Source organism: Staurois parvus, unplaced genomic scaffold (genome assembly GCF_062004578.1).
Source record: "Staurois parvus isolate SC_StPar_1 unplaced genomic scaffold, SC_StPar_1.0 ptg000468l, whole genome shotgun sequence".
Taxonomy (NCBI): domain Eukaryota; kingdom Metazoa; phylum Chordata; class Amphibia; order Anura; family Ranidae; genus Staurois; species Staurois parvus.
Window position 1 is genome coordinate 3,184,266 of NW_028318264.1, and position 25,727 is coordinate 3,209,992.

Sequence of the window (25,727 nt, forward strand, 5' to 3'; positions counted from 1 at the left end):
GCACATGGCAGCAGAGTGTGGCGATGGAGACAGCAGCAATGGGAGGCCGTACAGGGACCCATGAGAGACTCTGGACCTAGCAGCAGCATGAGGAGGCGGTATATAGGGGCCTATGGCAGATTAGGGGCCTGGCAGCAGCTATAGGAGGCCCGTAATCTGCCAGCACCCTATGTCAAAAAATTAAACACACCAGCAGTGTGAGGAGACCTGAAAGTGGCACATGTTTGAGGCATGATTCATGGCGGATTTAGTCAGTTGTGTCAGGAACTGGTGGTTTGAAATCCAGACTAATCCACGCCTGATTCATTTTCACAAACGTGAGTCTCTCCACACTTTGGGTGGACAGTCGTGTCCTCCGCGGAGTTACAATACCTCCTGCCGCACTAAACACGCGCTCCGATGCCACGCTACTGGCCGGGCATGACAGCCTTTCAAGGGCAAATTCAGCTAGTTGGGGCCAAAGGTCAAGTTTCGTTGCCCAGTAGTCAAGGGGATTGTCTACCTCGGTTGGCAGGGTGCTGTCCAAGTAGGCCCAAGCCTGTTGTTTGAGCTCCTGCTCCAGGTCCACCTGATGCTGCTGCTGCTGCTGCGGCTGGTTAGTAGTTTCCTCACTGCGCTGGTGAAGAAAGCTACTCATCATCGACTGCAGACTGAGGCAGCCGCTGCTGGTGGAGCTGCCACTGCTCCTACCACCCCACCCCTCCCCTGCTGCCATGCCAGCGGAACGCGAGCGCACAGGGCCCACAGTGTCTGAGGATGGACGTTGGCGCACAAAGGCAGAGACCAACTGACTACATAGGTGGTTTTTATAGTACGTAATTTTGGCCTCCCTCTCAGCAGGTGTGAAAAAGGCCACCATTTTGGACCGGTAGCGAGGGTCCAACAAGGTGGACAGCCAAAAGTCATCCCTCTGTCTGATGGTTATTATTCGGCTGTCGCTACGCAAGCAACCGAGCATGCTATGGGCCATTTGTGCCAAGGAATGCGAGGGACTCCCTGCCTCCATCTCCACAGCATACTGCCACGGTGCGTCTGGGTCCTCTGTCTCCTCCTCCTCCTCCTCTACCAGATGCTCCTGCTCCTCCACTCCTGTCCGCTGAGTGGAAAAACCACCCATTTCACTCAATAATTCCTGAGCACAAATGTCCTCCTCTACCTCCTCCTCTTCTTCCTGTCCTGCCCCCACAGGGGTCATGTGGCGTTGAGATCTGTGCGCCACGTCTACCGCACCCTGACCAGCCATTGTTAACAGCATTTGTTCCAGGACGTGCAACAGAGGAATGACGTCGTTCATCCCATAGTCCTGCCGACTCACGAATAGCGTGGCCTCCTCAAAGGGCCTGAGCAAGCGGCAGGTGTCACGCATGAGCTGCCAATGGCTGACATCTAAGTTACACAGGGGAGTACCTTTATCCGCTTGTAACATCAGGAAATCGGTGATGGCCTTTCGCTGCTCGTAAAGGCGGTCTAACATGTGTAGGGTTGAATTCCACCTTGTTGCAACGTCGCAGATCAGGCGATGCTGTGGAATTCCGTTCTGCCGCTGCAGCTCAATGAGGGTGTTCTTTGCGGTGTAGGAATGGCTGAAATGCATGCACAGTTTACGTGACATTTTAAGGATGTCTTGCAGTGGGATGGTGGATTTTAGGAACCGCTTGACAACCAGATTGAACACGTGAGCCATGCATGGCGCATGGCACAACCTTCCTTGACGCAGAGCAGACACCATGTTCTTTCCGTTGTCAGTCAACATGGTTCCGATTTTTTGTTTGCGCGGAGACAGCCATCTGTCGATTTCTCTGTTCATTACACTCAGCAGTTCCTCCCCTGTGTGACTACGTTCGCCAAGGCATACCAGGTGCAGCACAGCGTGACACCGTTGCGCCCTGCACATGTGATATGCCGGTCGGGTAATGGGACTTGGCACGGGGGTGGCGGCTGAGGACACGGCGGAAAAAGAGGTGGTAGAGGCGGACATGCTTGCTGGACCAAGGACGTGCAAACGTGGAGGCAAAAGCGTCGTGACCTGTCCAAGTTGCTGGTGCGGCTGTGCCGGCACCACGTTCACCCAGTGGGCCGTAAATGACATGTACTGTCCCTGACCGTAGTTACAGCTCCACACGTCGGCGCTGCCGTGCACTTTGGCAGAGACCGACATGCTCAAAGACTGGCCCACCATCTCTTCTACATGTGAATGCAGGGCTGGCACTGCCTTTTGGGCAAAGAAATGACGGCTTGGCACTCTCCACCGCGGCGCGGCACAAGCCATCATTTCTCGGAAAGGTGCTGAGTCCACCAGTTGGAAAGGGAGGGACTGCAGCACCAGCAACTTGGACAGGAGGACGTTCAGCTTTTGCACCGTCGGGTGCGTGCTCGCAAACTGTTGTCTCTTGGATACGGATTCCAAGAAAGACTGTTGACGGAATCCGAGAAGAGGAGTAGCAGGAGAAGGAGCATCTGAACGAGCGGAAGATGCCAATGAGCGACAACTCCCCTCAGCAGAGGTGTTGGAGCCTTGACTGGCTGATAGAGGGCGATTGACGACGTCGGGTGACGGAGCAAGTAACGGAGCGGGTGATGGAGCGGGGGCTGGGGCAGGCAGAACCGCCGTATGTTTATCACGGTTTTCCCAGGCCACCGAATGGTGACGCTGCATATGCTGACGCAACGCTGTAGTCCCAACATGGGCCCCCTGGCCACGCTTGCATTTCTGGCCACATAGTCGACATACGGCTACGTTTACTTCCTCGGGCGGCTTGAGGAAAAATTGCCACACCACCGAGTAGGAAACTTTGCCCCCGCTACTCTTCACTGGCTGACTGCTACTTCCTCCGTGCGCACCGGCACCACTACTGGCCGTGGTGGTAGGCTGCAGTGGAGCTGGTGCTCTACTCCGTGGACGTTTGGCTCCACTGACACTGATGCGACCCTGCTGCTGTCTCCTGGGCAACCCACCGACTGTTTTGCTCGCTGCCAAGCTGCCACCCTCTTCTCCTGATGATGCGGAAGAAATTGCCTGATGACGACGAGGCTGCCAAGTGCGATCAACCTCCTCATCATCAAGTAGGGTCTCCGCCTCACTACTAGCCCCCTCGGCTGCGTCTGGGTCAGGAGACAGACCTGTCTCTAGACCGGCTACCGAGCCACTCTCCTCGCCAGTACTTGTTCGCTTGGCTGCTGAAAAGGCCGATGTCTCCCCCCGTTCCTGACCGCCCTCTGTTAGCTCTTCCTCACTGTACAGTGGGGCTGAGCCCACAGCATGCGATACTTCGCTTGGTGAGGGAACAGCAAAGGACAGGGGCAGGTAGAGGACACGTGATTTCAGTGGGCTTGGTCCCGGGCCATGCCAACTAACGGTTGTGTCTGACGTACCCACCGACCGTTGGCTGTAGGTGTCAGAGGTGACCTGGGAAGAGGAAGACGACCGAGCCAACCAATCAATGACGGCAGGGTTGTCGGTGGAGACACGACCGCTGGATGACACCGGGAGCACTGGCCTCTGGCTGCGAATACTGCTGCCTCGACCCCTTCCTCTGCTGCCACGTCTGCTCGCTCCTAAAACATTGCCTCCTCTGCCACTCCTCTGCATGTTGTCTGACATACTATTTAATTCAACGATTAGGTGTCCCTGAGTAACAATTCTCTGGCACTCAGTAACAATTCTGTCTGTCCCTGAGTATGAATTCTGTGGCCCTGAGTAACAATTCTGTGTCTGTGCGAGTAACAATTCTGTGTCTGTGCGAGTAACAATTCTGTGTCTGTGCAAGTAACAATTTTGTGTCTGTGCGAGTAACAATTCTCTGGCACTCAGTAACAATTCTGTCTGTCCCTGAGTAACAATTCTCTGGCACTCAGTAACAATTCTGTCTGTCCCTGAGTAACAATTCTCTGGCACTCAGTAACAATTCTGTCTGTCCCTGAGTAACAATTCTCTGGCACTCAGTAACAATTCTGTGTCTGTGCGAGTAACAATTCTGTGTCTGTGCAAGTAACAATTTTGTGTCTGTGCGAGTAACAATTCTCTGGCACTCAGTAACAATTCTGTCTGTCCCTGAGTAACAATTCTCTGGCACTCAGTAACAATTCTGTCTGTCCCTGAGTAACAATTCTCTGGCACTCAGTAACAATTCTGTCTGTCACTGAGTATGAATTCTGTGGCCCTGAGTAACAATTCTGTGTCTGTGCGAGTAACAATTCTGTGTCTGTGCAAGTAACAATTTTGTGTCTGTGCGAGTAACAATTCTCTGGCACTCAGTAACAATTCTGTCTGTCCCTGAGTAACAATTCTCTGGCACTCAGTAACAATTCTGTCTGTCCCTGAGTAACAATTCTCTGGCACTCAGTAACAATTCTGTCTGTCCCTGAGTATGAATTCTGTGGCCCTGAGTAACAATTCTGTGTCTGTGCGAGTAACAATTCTGTGTCTGTGCAAGTAACAATTTTGTGTCTGTGCGAGTAACAATTCTCTGGCACTCAGTAACAATTCTGTCTGTCCCTGAGTAACAATTCTCTGGCACTCAGTAACAATTCTGTCTGTCCCTGAGTAACAATTCTCTGGCACTCAGTAACAATTCTGTCTGTCCCTGAGTAACAATTCTCTGGCACTCAGTAACAATTCTGTCTGTCCCTGAGTAACAATTCTCTGGCGCTCAGTAACAATTCTGTCTGTCCCTGAGTATGAATTCTGTGGCCCTGAGTAACAATTCTGTGTCTGTGCGAGTAACAATTCTGTGTCTGTGCAAGTAACAATTTTGTGTCTGTGCGAGTAACAATTCTCTGGCACTCAGTAACAATTCTGTCTGTCCCTGAGTAACAATTCTCTGGCACTCAGTAACAATTCTGTCTGTCCCTGAGTATGAATTCTGTGGCCCTGAGTAACAATTCTGTGTCTGTGCGAGTAACAATTCTGTGTCTGTGCAAGTAACAATTTTGTGTCTGTGCGAGTAACAATTCTCTGGCACTCAGTAACAATTCTGTCTGTCCCTGAGTAACAATTCTCTGGCACTCAGTAACAATTCTGTCTGTCCCTGAGTAACAATTCTCTGGCACTCAGTAACAATTCTGTCTGTCCCTGAGTAACAATTCTCTGGCACTCAGTAACAATTCTGTCTGTCCCTGAGTAACAATTCTCTGGCGCTCAGTAACAATTCTGTCTGTCCCTGAGTATGAATTCTGTGGCCCTGAGTAACAATTCTGTGTCTGTGCGAGTAACAATTCTGTGTCTGTGCAAGTAACAATTTTGTGTCTGTGCGAGTAACAATTCTCTGGCACTCAGTAACAATTCTGTCTGTCCCTGAGTAACAATTCTCTGGCACTCAGTAACAATTCTGTCTGTCCCTGAGTAACAATTCTCTGGCACTCAGTAACAATTCTGTCTGTCCCTGAGTATGAATTCTGTGGCCCTGAGTAACAATTCTGTGTCTGCGCGAGTAACAATTCTGTGTCTGTGCAAGTAACAATTTTGTGTCTGTGCGAGTAACAATTCTCTGGCACTCAGTAACAATTCTGTCTGTCCCTGAGTAACAATTCTCTGGCACTCAGTAACAATTCTGTCTGTCCCTGAGTAACAATTCTCTGGCACTCAGTAACAATTCTGTCTGTCCCTGAGTAACAATTCTCTGGCACTCAGTAACAATTCTGTCTGTCCCTGAGTAACAATTCTCTGGCACTCAGTAACAATTCTGTCTGTCCCTGAGTAACAATTCTCTGGCACTCAGTAACAATTCTGTCTGTCCCTGAGTAACAATTCTCTGGCACTCAGTAACAATTCTGTCTGTCCCTGAGTAACAATTCTGTCTGTCCCTGAGAATGAATTCTGTGGCCCTGAGTAAGAATTCTCTGGCACTCAGTAACAATTCTGTCTGTCCCTGAGTAACAATTCTCTGGCACTCAGTAACAATTCTGTCTGTCCCTGAGTAAAAATTCTGTGGCCCTAATAACGTTTCTGTGGCCCTAAGTAACAATTCTCTGGCACTGAGTAACAATTCTGTCTGTCCCTGAGTATGAATTCTGTGGCCCTAACTAGCGTTTCTTTGTCCCTAAATAACGATTCTGTGGCCCTCATTAACAAGTCTGTGTCCCTGAGTAATGGTTCTCTGTCCCTAAGTAACTTCTCTCTGTCCCCAATTCTCGTTTCTGTGGCCCTAACTCTGTCCCTGTCCCTAGTACAGAGCGGTCTGCCTCTGTTCAATGACTGCAGGCAAATGAAGATTTCCAAAATGGCCGCTATATATACCTCGACCATTACACAGTGCTGGCTGGCTGGCTGCTGATTGGCTGATGCGATCACATGTCGTTGAGGAATGCATTATGGGGCAGCGCGCCTTGTCTGCGCGCCTTCCCCGACATCCCCGCTCCGTCGCCGCACATGTCAGCCGCCATTTTCGGAAAAATTTCGATTCGCGCGTCCGAATTAGGCTGTTTTTCGGATTCGGCACGAATCGAAATTTTTCCGATATTCGACTCGAATTCCACTTCGGATACTTCGATTCGCTCATCTCTAGTTATAGCCAATAGGGTTTTACTAAAGTATAAAACTATAAGCTATTAATTACTTAAGCAAAGCAAGTGACAACTTTTTATAATGATCAGCAAGGTCATGTGTTGACAACTTACTTATATCCTGCAGGCCTCCTTACTAATTTAGTGATTCACGAGCAGCAGACTTGGTAGATCATGATGAACAATGGAACGTTTACAGCACAAGTTCCTGCAGTATGCAATTAGAGGAGCCACATTACAGGATTCCCTTGTGGAAGCACTGAAGGATACCAACCTGTTAATAAATTAACAACTATTTAGTATGTGTTCTACTTGAAAAACACATTATTTAGTATGTCTTACTGTACATACTACATTTGCAGGTCTTCATTTTAGCATTATAATTAATATAAGGCAAAAACGGCATGTGAGTCTGGACTTCTATTTTTTATTTAATTTTTTATTTAGTGTGTGCCAGGTGGAGATACCAAGCAGTTTAATAGAATGTATTATTGCAAAACTTTCAATATGATACTTGCTGCCTTGCTGTCATGTTGACACACATATCTCAATAGTTTAAATTGGGGGTGAGCAACCAGTAGATTGTGATCTGCCATCTCAGAGCATCAAACAAAGTGCAATGCAGAGGAACTACTTGTACAGTTGGAGCTGTAGTAGGAAGCAAGAGCCGCATAAGTTGATGTCTCCTCTGTATTGCTGCCTCTACGCCCTGTCATAGTTGGTGGGTGTAGCCCCTGCCAAGCATGACCCATTCAAGTGAATGAGACCGCTCTGCAATTGCCCTGCAACCTTGTGCACTACAGCAAACAAGGGGTTACACAGGCAGTTTTCTTTCTCACCACCTGCTTTAAGCCCTTGGACGACGCAGAAGCATGCAGTTGCAGGGCACTTGCAGAGTGGCCCATTTACTTGAATGGGTCTCATTGACAGGTGGCAACATTCACCAAAAGCAACAGGGGGTGTAATTCCTGCTGCGGCATGTGTGCACCTTCTGCTGCTGCCTCAGCAGCTAAGGGGGTAAGGGTTGGGGGGGGGGGCAGTAGAACCGTGATTCAATCACAGGGTTTTACCACCCCCTGACTTTACATGTGAACAAGCCCTTAGGGTGCCGCTGCCAAATACAACTAAGGGCTCATTCACAAGTGCAGCAGGCACTGCTGCTCCTCTGCAAAGCAATCCCAGTGCATTTGATGGGTGGTGAGGAGACGTTATGTTGCCTCCTCATCACCTGATTTAAACCTATGATTGCTGTGCAATGCATTCAATTGTGGCATGATAGTACGGCAGTTAGAGGTTTAAATCAGGTGTGAGGAGGCAACACTATGCCTGGTTATCTTTGACTTCTCCCATGTTGTCCAGGTAGATCTCCACCTCTTTAAGGTTGCCTTCCCCTGGTTTAAATCAATGATCCACAAAAAACAACTTGATTTGCGTGATTGTTTCAGGTCAGTGATTGACAAAAATATTAAGGTGGGTCAACATAACTACCCAACCAGGATTAGGTCACCAATAGTAGCCTTCAGTGTTTTCTTATGACAGGTTAAGTTTAACAATCTCCTTATCATTATATTAGAAAATGGTGGGGTGGTGGATGTCTATTTATGGAGTGCTGTCTAAAAAACATCACCCAAGAAATAACACACAGGCAGCCAGATTGTAGAGGTATTTACTAGATTGTGGGATTGCTTGTAAATCTTTCACCATCTTAAAAGTGGATAGATAGACAGACAGACAGACAGACAGACAGACAGACAGACAGTTAGATAGATAGATAGATAGATAGATAGATAGATAGATAGATAGATAGTTGAGAAAGAAAAAAGTGAGAGATCAAAATTGTAAACAGCCCTTTAAATAATACGTCCCTTGTACACAGTCACTGTGTTAAATTCATAATTCAGTCTCGAAACACATAACAAGACTATTTTCTTTTTCAGTTTTCTGCTGGCTGGTAGCCAAAATATGTGTTATATTTCACTTGGAATTATCTATTTTGGCATATTGCCAGCTACCATGTTGCAAGATTTACAACAATAATCCAAAGATACAGAACAAAGTTATCCTTATATAACAACATTGCAGCCATAGCAAGAACTATAGGAGTTACAAGAACAGGAACAAACAACTGTATGTTTATTTTACAAAAGTAGGTACTTCACATTAGCCTTTTCTATAAACATTTCCAAATTATTTTTGCTTTCAATCAGCAAAATAATAAAATGTAATTTTTCTTTCTAGTATCAATTAAGCTGAGCAAGTCATGTTTCAGTAAGTATATTACACTTGCAGCCAAATCCTACAGATGTCACATGTATACAAAAAGATTTTGGTAGCTCACAGAAAGCCTTTTGTTATAATGCATGCAATGTACTTTCCTGGAAATTGTTCTGTAAAGCATATAAATAAAAGATGTGTGTTAAGCACTTTGGTAAGGCTTTGAAAACATAGACTTAACTAAGTCAACGTCAGTGACTATTTATGGTTATTATTAACGCTCAGTGAATCTGCCAGGTTGGATTTGTAGGGGTTTTTCATAGTCTGCTTGAAATGTGCAAACTTCAAATTTGGCAGCGAACTCCATTAACCACTTGCCATCCAGCTGTTGTAGATAAATAACCAGGAGGCTGGCTCCTGAGGGTGGGAGAGCATTTGAAAATGTCCTCCCCTTTGCACCACTCATGTGCACCCTCTAGCACACTCAGCAGCATGCTCTGTGATTGCTATGTTCATCAGACAGACACTTACACCAATCAGATCGATCAGTACAGTGTGATCAGTGCCATCAGAGCAGACAGCCACTGTACCTAATCACCCCAATACACCCCAATACAGCATCACCATACTAGTGCAGCCAGCCACAGTGTCCCCGATCACTCGACATCCCAATACAGCATCACCATACTAGTGCAGCCAGCCACAGTGTCCCAGATCACTCGACATCCCAGCACAGTGTCATCATACCAGTGCAGTCAGCCAGTGTCCCTGTTCACTAGCCACCCCAGTACAGTGTTATCATACCAGTGTTGCCAGCCCATGTTCCTGATTGTCCCCACACCAGACCAGTGCAGTTAACAGCATTGTTCCTGATCTCTGCCACAGCAGACCAGTGCAGCCAACAACAGTGTTTTTGATCGCCATTCCCAGTATCACCAAACCACTGTATGCCAGCAATAGTGTTCCTGATCACCACCACACCAGTTCCAATGTTGCCAGACAAGTGTAAGCCAGAAACAGTGTTTCTAATCACCACCAAATCAGTAAAGTGTCAATAGACCAGTGTAAGCCAGAAACAGTGTTCCTTATCACCACCACACTGGTCCCAGTATCACCAGACCATAGCAGCCAGCAACAGTGTTTCTTATCGCCGTCACAAGAGTCCCAATGTCCAGAACAGTGTAATAAGCCAGCAACAGTGTTCCTGATTAATGCTTAGGGACGGACTGACAACTCATGGGGTTCCCGGGCAATAGGGGATCATGGGGCCCCTGTGTCCTTGCCCACACTCAAAGCACACCTAAAAAAGCCTATAAAAGGTACCAGGGGCATTTCATGGGGCCCCCTACTGACCCCGGGCCCTCAGACAGTGCCCGAGTGCTCTAATGGTCACTGCTACTCCAGTCCCAGTGTCACCAGACCAGTGCAGCCAGCAGTGGTTCTGATCACCCTCACACCAGTGCCAGTGTCACCAGAGCCAGTGCAGCCAGCAACAGTGTTGCTGATCAGCACCACATGAGTCCTATTGTTACCAGACCAGTGTAAGCCAGCCAGCCTCTTGAAAAATACTTTGGGGTGTCTGCTTTTCAAAATGTGGCTAATTTTGTGGGTGTTTCTACTGTCCTGGCACTCCAGGGCCTTTCAAACATATGATAGGCAGTCAGGAATTGGATGCCTAATCTATGCCCCTTAAAAGCCTGAATGTGCTTCTTGCATTTTGGGCACCTTTATGCAGCTAGTGTCACATATACTCAGGAGGAGTAGCACAAGTGTTTTGGGGTGTAATTTTAAGAATGGACATGCTGTGTGTTACAAATATGTTATTCATTTACAACTTTGTGTTAAAAATTATCTTTCTGCATTTTTCAAAAACCTCTTAAAATCCCTCTTAAAAATACCTTGGGGTGTTTGATTTCCTCTCCTGGCACTCCAGGGCCTCCAAATATGTGATAGGCTGTCAAAAAATTAGATGTCTAATTTATGTCTCTTGAAAGCTTGCAGATGCTCATTGGATTTTGGGCCCCTCTATGCAGCAAAAAAAAGTCTCACACAAGTGGTATCCCCATACTTGGGAGGAGTGGAAGAATGTGTTTTGGAGTATAATTGTAAGTATACCTATGTCAAGAATGAGAAATCAGTTGTAGATAGGCTTTGTCATTAGTTGTAAGCCAGGCTTTTAAAGGAATATCTATGAGAGAGATTCTTGCAATTCCTATATGTACACTATACAGTCTTTCAATACTCCACTATTAAAACTACAGGGGCAGAGGTTGGTGTAGCCATTCATAATCATAGGACAACTAGAATGCTAAGAAATAGTTTGGTGGAATATGGCCACCATAAATTACTGTAACCTGTAAAGCTTGTTTTGCCATGGGGGTTGCTTTGTATTCCATAACAAGGAATACACCATAGATTCAATTTTTCTAAACAATTTTTTGGAAGACAAGCAGGAGATGCCTTTAACATACAGTATTAAAGAGGTTACAGGGAAATACCATCTTTAAGAGATGTATCTTACCTATTAGATTCAGTGTAAGAATCTACAGACAACCCAATCACTAAAATCTCATATAAGCTATACCATGATAAAAAAATAAAACCTTGTAGAACCTATTTTTATTTTAATATCTAGCTTTCATAACATTACTGGTGAAACAGATATAAAGGTCCTTATTTGGGCACCTTGTGTTAGGAGGTAATAATGCTGTGCCCGTGTCTGCCACAATCTACTGCCTTTAAACTAGACTGTCACCTGTTCTCCCAAACAAAACTATAAGCTTCTGTGCTGAAGCACATTGCCCAGGCAGCTTTCACATTTGTCACTGGTTAAAGATGATCTTACTTGGAATTGCAATTGGAAGGTCTGCTCTGTTAAAAGAGACCCTGCATAGAGAAATTAAAATATGCTGTTGTTAAAGGTGTTGTGAAAAAAAAAAGTTTATCTAGCTTTCACATCCAGGAGGCAGAGGTGACTATGCAACCAATTGCAGGGGTGTATTTCTGTGGGCTTTTGAGCACCCAATCATCCCATGAAGCAGCTGTGAGGCATAGTGAGGTCATTCCTGCTTCACACAGCATATTTGAAGCCAGGGCCAAGGCTGAATTGCTTTGCAGGCAATTTGACTTCGAAGGCATTCAATAAAGCATATTTTCATTCATGGTCCACTTAAAAAAGATGTCTGTGAAAGAACAATTTCAGATCAGGGGTGGACTGACCATTTGGGAACTCGGGCACTGCCCGAGGGCCCTGGGTCAGTAGGGGGCCCCATGAGATGCCACTGGAACCTTTTGCATAGGCTTTTTTGGGTGTGGGTGAGGACACAGGGGCCCCATGATCCCCTATTGCCCGGGGGCCCCATGAGTTGTCAGTCCGCCCCTGTTTCAGACTGTTATCATTGTAGTGTATGTGGACAGGGACAGCCTGCAGGATATCAGTGGCACTATGCTGTAACAAAGAATGAAAAATGGTAAAGACCTTTCCATTCCCCAACCCTGAAGTTCTCCAAAACACACAGCATTCTTCTATCTAAAGGATATTCAGTATCGGTTTATATATACCAGTGTCTACACATTGTACCCGTCCTTTCATCATGAGGATGTTGGCCATTCTAAGCTAGCTGACCTAAGTTCAAAGGCCAGGCATTATAGTTACTATGGCAAATTCCATCATTAGTTTGGCAAATCTGTATACCACCAACAAATGTAACAGAAAAGTATAACAAAATTTGAAACTGTTGAGTTCAAAATAAAAAAACCTTCACGGTGCATTGCAGTTTCTATGTCTTATATCAGATTTTCATATCATTATGCAAATCAAGGAAGATATAAAGATAACTGTTATTATTACACTTAAATATTTTTCAAATTTAGGATTTCAGCAAGAAGATACTGTAGGGCTCTAGGCTTTTTACAACATTTACCTGATTATTTTATTTGTTTACAGAGCTCAATAGCTCAAGTTCTGGTTAAACATACACGTGAGTGGACTGACTCAGCTTTATCTACCCTATCTGCCTTTCCCTTGCCCTATATGAGAAAGTGTGAAAGCAAATAGGTTTTGTGCTGTACGCTAACTTTCTAAATTCCAGCGTTTTGAGTGTTTGATATTTTTTTTTTTATTATAATGATTGTGTGCTGTATGTTTATGTAAGTAAAATAAAAGATAAAAACTTTACTTCAAAAACAAATAAACCTAAAAACTACAGAATAAAAGGTTACTCAAAATCTTTATCATTTTAAAAGGCATTTTACACTTTTACAATATATACCCACTTCATTTCCTTAGACTAAGGCTATGGAATGGCCATAATTGTTCACACAGCTGTGCACAAAGAATTTTGTTTGATTAATTGTTTTGTCTGCAGTTTTAATAGCCTTTGAGGAATAGAGATGCTCCAAACTGACGTGGGTTTTGTTTGAGCAGAGTTCTGCAGACTTCAGAGAAGTTCAGAATATGAATCAATGGGAAATGAATCTGTCAAATCATAAATGGGCATTTTTTGGGCTAGTAGACAAAAAGTTGTAAAAAAAATAGCATTGAGGGTGGGCACTGTTCTGGGGAACTTGTACCAATGCAAAATGAATGTTTTAAATAATTGGGAAATTACATTTCCATGCAAACGCCTTTAATTCTTTCATTGCTACATACGTATGGAATACAGACCTACAGCACTGCTTCCAGCTGGCCAGGTCTGTACAAAATACGGACCTAGCATTCCTCTTTCTATAAGCTCATTGTCACCTCCTGGGCACTGCTGCCACCTCTGACTTTTCTCCTCTCCACATCCCTTGTTATCTCTAAAATGTACACCCCACCACTCTAATCCCCTCCTTCACTGCGGCACCGCTCACCACAGCACAAACCCCACTGCCCCCCAGCACTGATCCTGTTGGCACTGATCAATCATGGCTTCCCTGCAGCTACCAGCTTCCCTCCGTGCCCTCCCACTGGCTTTTGGTGCTACAGGGGAGCCATGAAGAAATAAATTGACCTCCCCTGCCCTGCTGTTCATCCCCCATCACCTGATCCCTGGCTCCCTCTCTGTGAAGTGCAGGTGGCCAGCTTACCCACCTTCCTCCCTCTGGCTGCGGCTGCTGCTCAGGCACATGGGGAGAAGCTGGAGAGTGTGTGTGTGTGGGACATGTGTTTACCAGCCGCCTTCCTTTCCTTGGAAGCACAGTACTGATCACTCCTATCTCCATTGATAACTGAGAATAGTAAACTGTGTTTACTATGTATCAGTTTATGAATGAATAGGAGTCTTTATACAGACTCCTATTCATTCATTACAAAAAGAACAAACAGGAGGGTGCAAATGTCTAGTGGCTTACCAATGATTTATTGTTCACAAAACATAGATGCCAAATGGATACTCACAAAAGTGGAAATTAAAATCGCATAAAAACCACAAGATGCCACAGTCTAGGGAAACACGTGTGTCCATGAAACCCAGCTGGACTGGCAAACTGATGCGTCTTGGAGGCATATCTCCTTCCTCAGAGCTATGCTAACTTGGCCACCTGAGTTTAAAAGTAGAGCACAGGGTCTGGCAGCAAAAGGGTTAAAGTGTATGTAAACCCTAACCTTGTAACACAACCCACTCCGTTTAATATAGAAGTAAAAGCCACAATTTTGTGTATAAAAAATATTATAAGTACATGTTTTCCCTTTTTTATAGGAGGAAAAACAACAGCACACCAACCTTCTTAGTGAATGGTTGTGTGTACGTGTGTGTGTGTGTGTGGGGGGGGAGTCTGATAATTGGATTAGTTCCCAGCACAGCTATAAAACTGACCATGCTGTGCTCTCCTGCCTAGGAAGCAAAGAAAGAGCGCAGGATGGTACAGCAGGGAAATATCATGAATATGAAATGTTGGGTTTACATATTCTTGAAAAAAAAAACATACAGCAACAACATTTCCTCCAAATGCATACAAGTTCCGTTGAATATGGAATGAATTTCCATAGAGGAAACCCACACACAAAAAAAAGAATGCTTGAGGTCCACTCTTCCAGTCTAGTATGGATTTTAAGACCCAGACCCTTAATCCAAGCATGGCCACGAAAGTGGAGATGGGAGCATGCGCCCCTCTTCTTGACCACATCAGTCCACATGCCCTCAACATGGGGAGGGGACCTTGCCAGTGAACCCCCCTGGCAATGCACCTTGTTCCCATGTTGTTGTGGATGAGGAAAAGGGCCTCCTTCCCACAACCCTGGGCTAGTGTCTGTGGATGGAGGGCTTATTGGAATCCAGAAGCTCTCTTTAACAATAGGGGGTACCCAGATATCCACCCCCATGTGAAAAAGTAGGGGATACATAGTACCTGCACACTTACAAAAAAGTAAAGTGTAAATGAAAACAAAGAGACAGTTTTTGACAAGTATTTTAAATAAAAAAATAATCCAAGGGCGTACATGACATTTACTATGCCTGCTGACCCTCAAAAAGGAAAACAAAAAGATTATAGCTGTTATATGCAAGGGGCTAGGTCTACCAGGTGACATCATTCCCCATGTATGAACATGTTGACCATCATCATTGACGTGGATCTACATCGCTGGACAACATGATTGATGGTGGATGTACATCAGACTTTTTGTTTTTATTTACATGTTACATTTTTCTGTGAATGAGTTTTTCTTACTGTTTTAAAAAAATAGAATAACAACAAAATACACACAAAAATCATTGATCCTTTACAAAGTGCTTTACTGTGCATTCATATCAGTCTTTGCCTTCGAGGAGTTTCTCTGTAAGTTTCCTATCTTACATGCATACATATAAGCACACACATACTAGGGTCAGTTTAGACAGGAGTCAAGTAACCTACCAGGGCATCTTTTAAAGTGTGGAAGGAAATCAGATGAAATCCTGAAAGCAGGGGCAGACTGAGCATTTGGAAACTCGGGCACTGCCCGAGGGCCTGGAGTCAGTAGGGGGTCCCATAAGATGCCCCTGGTACCTTTTTCCTAGGCTTTTTTGAGTTTGGGCAAGGACATAGGGGCCCCATGATCCCCTATTGCCCGGGGGCCCCATGAGTTGTCAGTCCGCCCCTGCCTGTAAGTACAAGTACAACATGCAGATAGTGCCCTGGCTAGGATTTTAATTGGGGATCTCAGTGCTGTAAAGCAAACATATGAAACACTAAGCCACCATGCTACCCAGTGCTTTCTTGACCTGATCATTACATGGCTTAGAGATATAAACAAAACCATGTTATGCAGATGCAGCTTTGCCTTTGTTGACCTTGATATACCTCCTCCAGGTCTACCCCTTATGCCTTTGGAGGTCATATGTTAAAATGTAACTATCTTTACAATTAGGCTTTTTGAAATAATAAAGTTATTTAATATTTTGTATCGTCATTACTTTTATTTAGCTAGTCCCATAGTTCATTTATATGTTTATTTTAGTTAATGATTAATTCTGATTATTTAACATACGAGTCATATTTCCCAGGTGTATGTATGCACATAGGGTTATTGTTTTCAAATGTTTCAAATAAATTATAGGTGATATGTTTAGGTAGGAGGTGAAGGGGGTTAAAGATGAGTAAAGGGAAGAGGTGCTGGAACATGGTGAGAGTGGAAGTGCAGAGAGAACGTTCTTCAGCTGAATAATCTTTACATGAACATGTACAGTGTGACTGGCTAAGGGTTTATTTTGTATTCTCTGCAGAGGTTCCTATCACTAGGAAACAATAGTGATTTCTAGGAAATTCACTTCTAAATGGTTTGCCTAGGGCTGTGTGCAGAGTTCAGGAAGTTTTTATAGACATATGATATTTTCCTACCCATCTGTAATCAGCTTATTTATTTACTTCAGGTACTTATAAAGTGCTCTCAATTTATGCAGTACTTTACATATATATTGTACATTTACATCAGTCCCTAACCCTCAAGGGGTGTACAATCTAAGGTCCTTAACTCACATTCATACATATACATACTAGGGCCAATTTAGACAGGATCCAATTAACCCAGCGGCATGTCTTTGGAGTGCGGGAGGAAACTGGAGTACCCGGAGGAAACCCATGCAGGCACAGGGAGAACATGCAAACTCCAGGCAGGAGGTGCTGTGGTTGGGATTCGAACCAATGACCCTAGTACTGGTGGGCGGAAGTGCTAACCATTTAGCCACTGTGCTGCCCATATATAGCTTATAGACATTTAATATTTTTTCCTATCCAACTACAATCAACCAGACCTGACTAAAATAATGTTATGCTTATAGATAGTGTTGGGGTTATTTACTAAATGGGAGAGTGCAAAATCAGGTGCAACACTGCATAGAAACCAATCAGCTTCCACGTTTTATTGCCAAAGCTTAACTGAACAAGCCAAAATTAGAAGCTGATTGGCTATAATGCAGAGCTGCATCAGATTCCAAGTGCACCAGTTTTAGTAAATCTACCTCTGTATCTTTAGTAGTTTAGGTCCAATTAGCACCTGACCTGCGGTTTCGTATCAGGGGCAAAACCACCTCGGCTGTCATATCAAAACTGGAATTGTGACTAGATAACCTGGCAGCTCATTTAACTTTGCTACACAAAGTGATTGGATATTTTCTTTCCATTAAACAGGTATGCAAAGTTTAACCCCTTGCTATGCTTGTTAACAGAGACATCCTGATATTTTAGAAAATTGTTCAGGAATCTCATCTGGTGTCAGGGTTTATTGGACTCTTTGAGCTGCAATCCCTGGGTCGGTGCTTTGTAAAAAAAAAGTGCTCCCAAGGTACACTTAATCCACCTCTGACATTAATGGGGGCTGGGTTTCTTGCTCCATAAATCCCCTCAGCAGCAATAGAAGGACCCTGCATGCAACCTGGTGAATGACTGGAGGTTACACAAGGGGCAGGGAACCCATGTCTCTCTTTCAAAATAATATGGTAGAAAAATGAAATAATTATATGACACACAATGGAATGCCTCAAGTCTTTGCTCTTTGTAGTTTGTAGCAATGTCCCCTTACATTGGCTTTCAGTGGTAAAGTTCCCCCTTACGTGGAACTATGCAGTCTTTAGTTGGTCAGTGGATTGTTCCTCCAGTCAACAGTGACTGCTTAGTTCCATGTGCAGAACTTTGCATTACAGTAGGTCAGTGGATTCAGCCAACAGGGACTTGTAGAATTCCAGCACCAAAATGATGCAGGAAATATCAGTTGCTGGTTTGATCCACTGGGTGACTGGTACTGTACAATGTTGGCATGGAAATGTACTATGGACAATTTTGTCAACAGCAATATCAACATGTTGCCAATTACACAGCATAATATATATCATGTTCTCACCAAAAGTAATTTTGCCATAAAATTTCACATGCCTGCATTAGTACTATTCACTCACCATCAGCCCACACATTGCAGCTAGGTTGGACATCTCCACTAGCCAATAGTAAATACATAAGGTTCTTTCACTGATTAACAATGTATGGGGCATGTTACCACTGACCACTACTTTAACAAAGTGCCCGTTTTAATTAGTGATTGATAGCAAAGTGCCTTCTTACATTGGTGGTCAATGGTTGGTATTAGTATCTGAAGTGACATTAGCTACTGGCTTAATCTTCCGGGCCAAACTCGAATGTACAGTTTCTGCACTGGAACAATTTATTAGACTGAGTGAAGCCATTAAGGTTTGTATAGTTTCAGCACTGGAACTATATATTACAGGTGGATAAATAGATTAGCTGAATGCTTATTCAGTAATATGGCAGTGAACTACCCATGAAAAACTATCAACAGTGCATGACCATGTCACAGAGACTTGTTGCCACATATCAGTAAAATCCGCAAGTTCCCACTGCCATTCTGAAAAGCCAAAAAAGTGAGAGAAGCAGAGGAAACACCTGCTCTAACTTTCTGATTTTTACTTTTAATATAAATATTTGATTATTACTTTAAATATTTCATACTTGTAAAGGGGAGGGATGAGTAAACTTGCCTAGGTTGAGTGTGTTAATGAATCTTACTTAAAGTGTTACTAAACCCAGGACCCTGCATTCACTATATCTGGTCTCCCACAGTACACACAACATTGAAGTGCAATTATTTTAGTAAATATAAACTGCTAAATACCTTTTCTCATCAGCAGACAGAGCAGTCTTGTGACTTGAGAAGTCTTCATTTTGCTCTAGGAGGATACAAAACCCCTGACCTCTGTCTAGACAGTTCTAATTGTCCCTGTGCTGATCACATGCACTCTCCCAAGAAAAAACAAAAACTATTCAGTAATACATACCAAACTGAGCATGTCCAGAGTGACTCCACACAATATGTTTTATCAGGAGATAAGAGGGTGACACTGGAAGAAGGGGAGCATCAGAGAAGTCAGGTTCAAACACAATGCAGAGGATTAACCCCTTAGGTTCCACTGTGAGTATAACAAGCATGCTTTACTGCATATACAGACTGATTTTACTGTTGTGGGTTTAGTAACACTTTAAAGATTGATATTTACAAATTTTATTGTTTGAAGACTAAGGGGTGAATCTTGTTATTTAATTCTGGCAATTTGTAGAAAGAAAGCTATTATCAGCTAGAATACATGGGAAGTTGGATGCTACCATAAGAGACACAGACCAATGGCAAAATTAAAAAAAATATATATCTTCCAACCAGGGGCGGACTGACCATTTAGGCACTCGGGCACTGCCCGAGGGCACGGGGTCAGTGGGGGGCCCCATGGGATGCCCCTGGTACCTTTCATAGGTTTTTTTGGGTGTGGTGTGAGTGTGGGTGAGGACACAGGGGCCCCATGATTTCCTATTGCCCAGGGACCCAATGAAGTTGTCAGTCCACCCCTGCTTCCAACACAGTCTTGTCAGCTCCCCATAATAGTTCCAACACACAATGACAATATGGCTGCTGTGAGCCCCCCTTTTTATAAAAAGGTTGCCTGATTATTCATTCCTTCAATTTATTGGCTCTTAAGACTCAACTGACCAGGGTCAAAGGCAATGCACTCCATTATAGGTGGTTCCTCATTACTGGCAGCAAACCTGCAAGTTTTTCATCCAAAGGTTGTGGTCTCTGGACCATGCAAATCCTGGGGATTCACCAAGAATCCATGGTGGTAGTGCACCTGCACTTCTTCCATAGTATTCAGATCAATGTCTGCTCAACTATACAATTAGATTTCTATTAGCAACAATTTAAATTAACAATTTACAAAGTGAATTCTACTGTTTTAAAACATCTTTACTCTGCAGGGTGGCACAGTCTCCAATTATACCAAGCAGCAGCCTTTTTTTTAAAAGTAACTATGATCACAAAAAGGCGGCAAGGTTTCACTGCATGCCACAACTACTTTTCAAAGGCTTCTTCCCCTGGGATTGCAATGAAGAAATAAAAGTACCACTCATCTCAGAGACTAATTTAGAAAACTTTAAGTGACACATGAAATAATAAAGCCAATACAAGCTTTGCATTCTGCATTTCCGAAATTGCTTTTGTGTCATAAATTATAGATTAGCCATCTTTCAGTAATGGAAGTGGCCTTGTTTCACTCTGTCGAAAATGTACATTTTTAAGCATAAGGGATATATTTCATTTGATAAGGTTAGTATATTTATTAACTTTATGGGATTATTGTATTAGTACCTTCTTTTTTTAGGTACTTTTAAAGGGCCGTAGATACATTTAGCTTGACTTTCATGTTCATACTGATGAACAACTATACCACATATAATATATAAATAAAAAAACAGTAGTTTTGTTTATGTATTTGACATGAAGTACTAATAATAAAAGAATAATCTCTGGATTTTGTAAAGCATGTCTTAGACACTCATAAGAAAACAATCATGCAAAACTGTCACTAATTGCAACAGATTATTGTACGCAATGGAAACATGTACATGAATTTGCTGCAGAGAGGCATGGTGGGAGGCCATAGTACCCATTCCAGGCACTACATCCTCAGTATAGTTTAGTAACATTGAACCTGATAAAATCTAAGGTGCTGAACTCTCCCGCCTGGCCACTGCATATGTCATATAGACAGACGCAGCAACTGAACCTCTTTAGAGACTGAGTGACTTTTTTTTTTAAGGTCCACCAGTCTGCTGTTTGGGGTTGAGCTTGATAGATCATGTTGAGACACTACTTCTCCATCAGATCTGTCTTTGTTGTGATTGACAGTACCATAGCCATTAGCAGACTGCCCAGTGATGATAGAATTCACCCACTGCCATTAGCAGTCAATCACAAGGATGGTGGAGCTGATGGCGACATAATCTCTTAGCAACACCCATTAGGCTCTCACCCTGCCCTCTGTATAAGGGAAGGAAAATATTATGTTCAGCTTGTGTCCTTGGTTGCTAGGATGCTATCACCACCATGTGTCCTAGTAACCAATAAAGCTATGCACCAACAGCACCCTAGCAACCAGAGTTGGGAGGCTCAGAGTGTAGCCGGGAGTCTCCAGTTTGCTCACTGTAATCCATGCCTGTGTATTGAAATGCCCCTAATTCCATTCATAAAAAGCAGTGTGTGTTTGAGATTGGCCCCCACTAGCCATGTAGAATACACACAGCAGCCCCATTTCGAGCACACTGGCCTGAGCATCTCAGGAAAGAAGTCTTTATATACCAGCATAGAGTTCCTTTTAATGACCTCCAATTGTTTATGGCCTCATTCACATGGGATGTATCAATGTGTGCCCAGTGGAGGGTCATGCTTACTTGCATAGGGATGCATTGTCATTGCTGTCAATTGGGAAACAACGGCTCTATGGACACATCTGCTGCTCCCAATGCGACATCTGTGTGGGAGAGTGTTCCTGCGCACACTGTCTCGCACCTGCATGGATTTCACATTGGTAGCAGCAGCTGTATCCATGCAGCCACTGTGTTCCAATTGACAGCAATGGGACTGATTGAACAGAGATGCATGGAACACCTCTGCATCCACATGTGGGTAAAGATGGCCTTCCATGGGCATACAGTTATGTACACCCTGTGTGAACAAGGTCTGTCTCTGAAGTGGCTGTAATCCATTCTGAATTTATATCAGTCACGGTATCACAATGTGAAAGTGGAATGGTGGCCAATGTCTTTTTTTCAGAGAAAATTAAAGCCCAGCACACCTGAAATTCTACTAAAGCAACAGCAATGGATCAAACAGACCTCGCTGATAATACATATTCTTCTTTTGCTTGCTGTGATGAGATCTATAGTTATATCCTGGAATAGAAAAAGATAAAAAAACTGGAGGTGTTTATGAATCAGAGATGTGTGGAATTATTCCCTAGGAGCAAAACGTGTTTTTAAGAAGACATGTTTATATTGGTCCAAACATCGAAAACACGACACACTGCAAGCTTTAAATTGCTTAATCAGTGTATAAATATGCTTAGGGATTTTGAATTCTCACCAGTGGCAGCACATTTGTAAGCAGGAGAAATAGGGGGAAAAATGTTATGACAATCTCAGAATATTTCAACTCATAAAGCCATTGAAGAAGAACCACAGAGTGTGTAAGACAGATTCACATAAACGCACTGCTGCCCAATATTCAAAAAAGAATGACAAGACATTCTAGACACAAGTCAAACCCGCCAAACAGGAGATGAACTTTAAGATCCAAAATAATACCTGTCAGGCTGTTAGTGGCAACAAAAAATAAGCACCTTGTAGATCAAAACCTATCTTATAAAAATAATTAAGAGATAAAGAAAAAGTCATTGACCAGCCTAGAGGAAAAATGAAGGGTTTTTGCTTTACCTAAGGATAAATTATATGTTAGCTGCATGAAAGGAAATTATCTTTCTTTTTTCCTAAGTGTTTTCTTTTATGTATTATAGAGTATAAAAAGCTTTGAGTGAAAGAAAGGTTACAAACAAAGTTCCAATGTTATCATTTTACAAAGGGAACAAGAAAAGTGTCCAAAAGGACTTTCTGGCAAAAAGTTCAGCCCATGTTACAAATTTGTTTGAAAAGGTTAGTTTTCTCCAGTGTAGCAAAAACAAAAAAAAAGCATAATAACTACAAGTAGCAAATACATTGGGATGTTTAGACCAGTGCATAAAGATTTACTGATGCACTGGTACAAACATTCGACTTACATACGACTCGTACTTAAGAACGGAGGCAGTGTGCCATCTTGCTGCTCACAGCATGCTGTCACCTACTGTCTGGGGGACCTGTCAGCAATCCCACATCACTGCATGGTCAGTTAACCCTTCCCTATGCGATCCAAAATTTAAAAATATTTTTTTAGTTGGAGTTACATTTAAAGATTTACCTGTTCCAACTCACATACAAATTCAACATAAGAACACACCTACAGAAACTACAGTATTTTCTGGCATATAAGACTACTTTTTATACTTGAAAATATACCCCAAACATTGGGGGTCGTCTTATACGCGGGGTATAAAATGTGAACCTTGAGTTTGTTTGGGTCAAGCTGGCTGGATGTGCAGTAATGTACATACAGTATACCGCGCTGAGCCAAGCTGGCTCAAAACAAATGTCCCTATGACAGATTAATCTGTCAGCCCGCTGGATGTGCGGTATATACAGTATACTGCGCTGAGCCAAGCGGTTTCAAAACGTACCAGTACGTCCCTACTGTAATCAGCCCGCTGGATGCGTGTATGTACGGTAGCTGCGGCTACATACAGTATACACTGGGCCAATCACAGCAAGTGATGTATTCTACTAATGAATACAAAGCCTGCTCGGATTGGCTCAGTCAGAGAGGTGGGCTGATGTCACAACCTCAGCCAATCCGAGCAGGCTTTGTATTCATTAGTAGAATACATCGCTCGCCGTGATTGTCCCAGTGTATACTGTATGCAGCAGCAGCTACTGGACATACACGCATCCAGCGGGCTGACTACAGTAGGGACGTACCGGTAAGTTTTGAAACCACTTTGCTCAGTATACTGTATATACCACACATCCAGTGGGCTGACAGATTCATCTGTCATAGGGACATTTGTTTTGAGCCAGCTTGGCTCAGCGCGCTATACTGTATGTACATTACTGCACATCCAGCGGGCTGTATATATACTGTATACTGTAAGGAGCCAAAGCTACCGTATTACCGCACATATCCAGCGGGCTGTATATATAATGTATACTGTATGGAGCCGAAGCTACCGTATTACCGCACATCCAGCGGTAACCATCTGATTTGGAATTTGATCCATATGATGACTGTCTTACAAATGTATCACAAGATGTCATTCCTGAACTTATAATGTCAGAGGATGAACATGAGGATTTTGAAGGATTTTAAGTACCGGTAAGTCATAACCATTTCAATTAAAAAATCTGATGTTTTTAAATGGTGTTGCCTCGGAAGGGGGGGTAGTCTTATATGGCGAGTATAGCCCAAAACCTATGTTTTAACTGGAAAATTAGGGGGTCGTCTTATACACCCCGTCGCCTTATACGCCGGAAAATACATCTTGCTTGTAAACTCAGAGAGTGCATGTACAAACATGTGAACTAGATATTTAGCATACTAGATTTTTACCAGTTAAGACCCTAGAATGTACCTTGTGTGTCTTAATGCCCTTCCCATTAGACATTCACTCAAGGATATCCCCATTTTTGTAGCAAAACTGGTGTTAAAATGTAAACCAAAAAATTTACTTAGTACAGTTAGCTGCAGCTGTTAGGAGCCATTAGGAGCAGCTAATAACATTTTTATTCTTTTTCTGCCTCTCACCTTATGACTTGCCACAAAATCAGTGTCTGACCACTGAGAGAATAGGAGATTGTAATCATTTACCAACCTGTCTATAGCACATTGATTATGTTATCTCAGTCTAGACAATGATGCCTGACCATAACTTACAAATTACTTTTTAATGAAAAAAGACACATTTTAAAAATGTTACTGTTGATTGACATTGTGAAGGGTCAGACAGTTTTTGATTCAGACCATAATTCAGATTCAGTTATGGAGAGAGGCCCATTTTATCTGGTTAAAATGTCCCTTCATATGAATGGGTTTACTTTATTTATTAAACTAAGTGCATTTTTACCCAGCTAACTGGACATAATTTGCAAGAAATTCATCATGTCTACATACCCCAATTCCCGGAAAGTATGCAGAGTAAAAGTCAGCGCTAGAGTGAATAATGCTGGCAGTTAGCAATGCAGATCAAAAAAAAAACCTCTCAAAACGTATGCTTATATAGGGCGCAGCACCAAATTACAATATAACAAAATCCATCAAGTAAAAAGAAAGAATGACATAAACAAGGAATCCCCCCACAAAAAAACTTTCACTATAAATACAGTTGAATATATAAGAGACTGTTCCTTTAATAATAAATATCATATCATGTAATATAATAAAATCCACTGATTATAGTCACGTGTCCATGTATTTCTTCCCCCAAATAGACAGTACGCAGAGTAAAATTCAGCGCCATAATGACTAACGCTGGCAGCCAATAACACAAGTTTATATACACAAAACCTCTCAAATGATATATTTATATAGGGTGCAGCATGAAATTATAATACAAAACAAACCAATACGTAAAAAGACAAAAAGGAATATAAAAAAAAGGAATAAAAAAAAATCTTTCACATGACACCGAACAATGCAGAAGAGCTGAAGGCCGCTATTGAAGCATCCTGGTCTTCCATAACACCTCAGCAGTGCCACAGGCTGATAGCTTCCATGCCACGCCGCACTGAGGCAGTAATTGCTGCAAAAGGGGCCCAAACCAAGTACTGAGTGCATATGCATGCTTATACTTTTCAGAGGTCCGATATTGTTCTGTGTACAATCCTTGTTTTATTGATTGCATGTAATATTTTAATATTCTGAGATTGTGGATTTGGGGTTTTCATGAGCTGTAAGCCATAATCATCACAATTATGACAAATCACGGCTTGAACTATCTTGCTTTGCATGTAATGAGTCTATCTCATATATTAGTTTCACCTTTTAAGTTGCATTACTGAAATAAATGAACTTTTGCACGATATTCTAATTTTTTGAGTTTCACCTGTATTTCAGAAAGTCTGTTCAAAAA

General features: G+C 43.1%; 1 protein-coding gene across 5 annotated transcripts in view; it reads right to left on the minus strand.

Moving 5' to 3' along the window:
- Positions 1–25,727, minus strand: part of LOC149452722 (poly(rC)-binding protein 3-like) — a 1,138,846-nt gene that overhangs the window by 570,999 nt on the left and 542,120 nt on the right. For 2 of the 5 annotated variants that reach the window (XM_089689055.1, XM_089689058.1), the window contains exon 4: positions 6,616–6,775. The exons of the other annotated variants lie outside the window; for them this stretch is intronic. The gene's annotated coding sequence lies outside the window, so the exon portion shown is untranslated. The remainder of the gene's footprint in view (positions 1–6,615; positions 6,776–25,727) is intronic. 5 annotated transcript variants of the gene reach the window in all.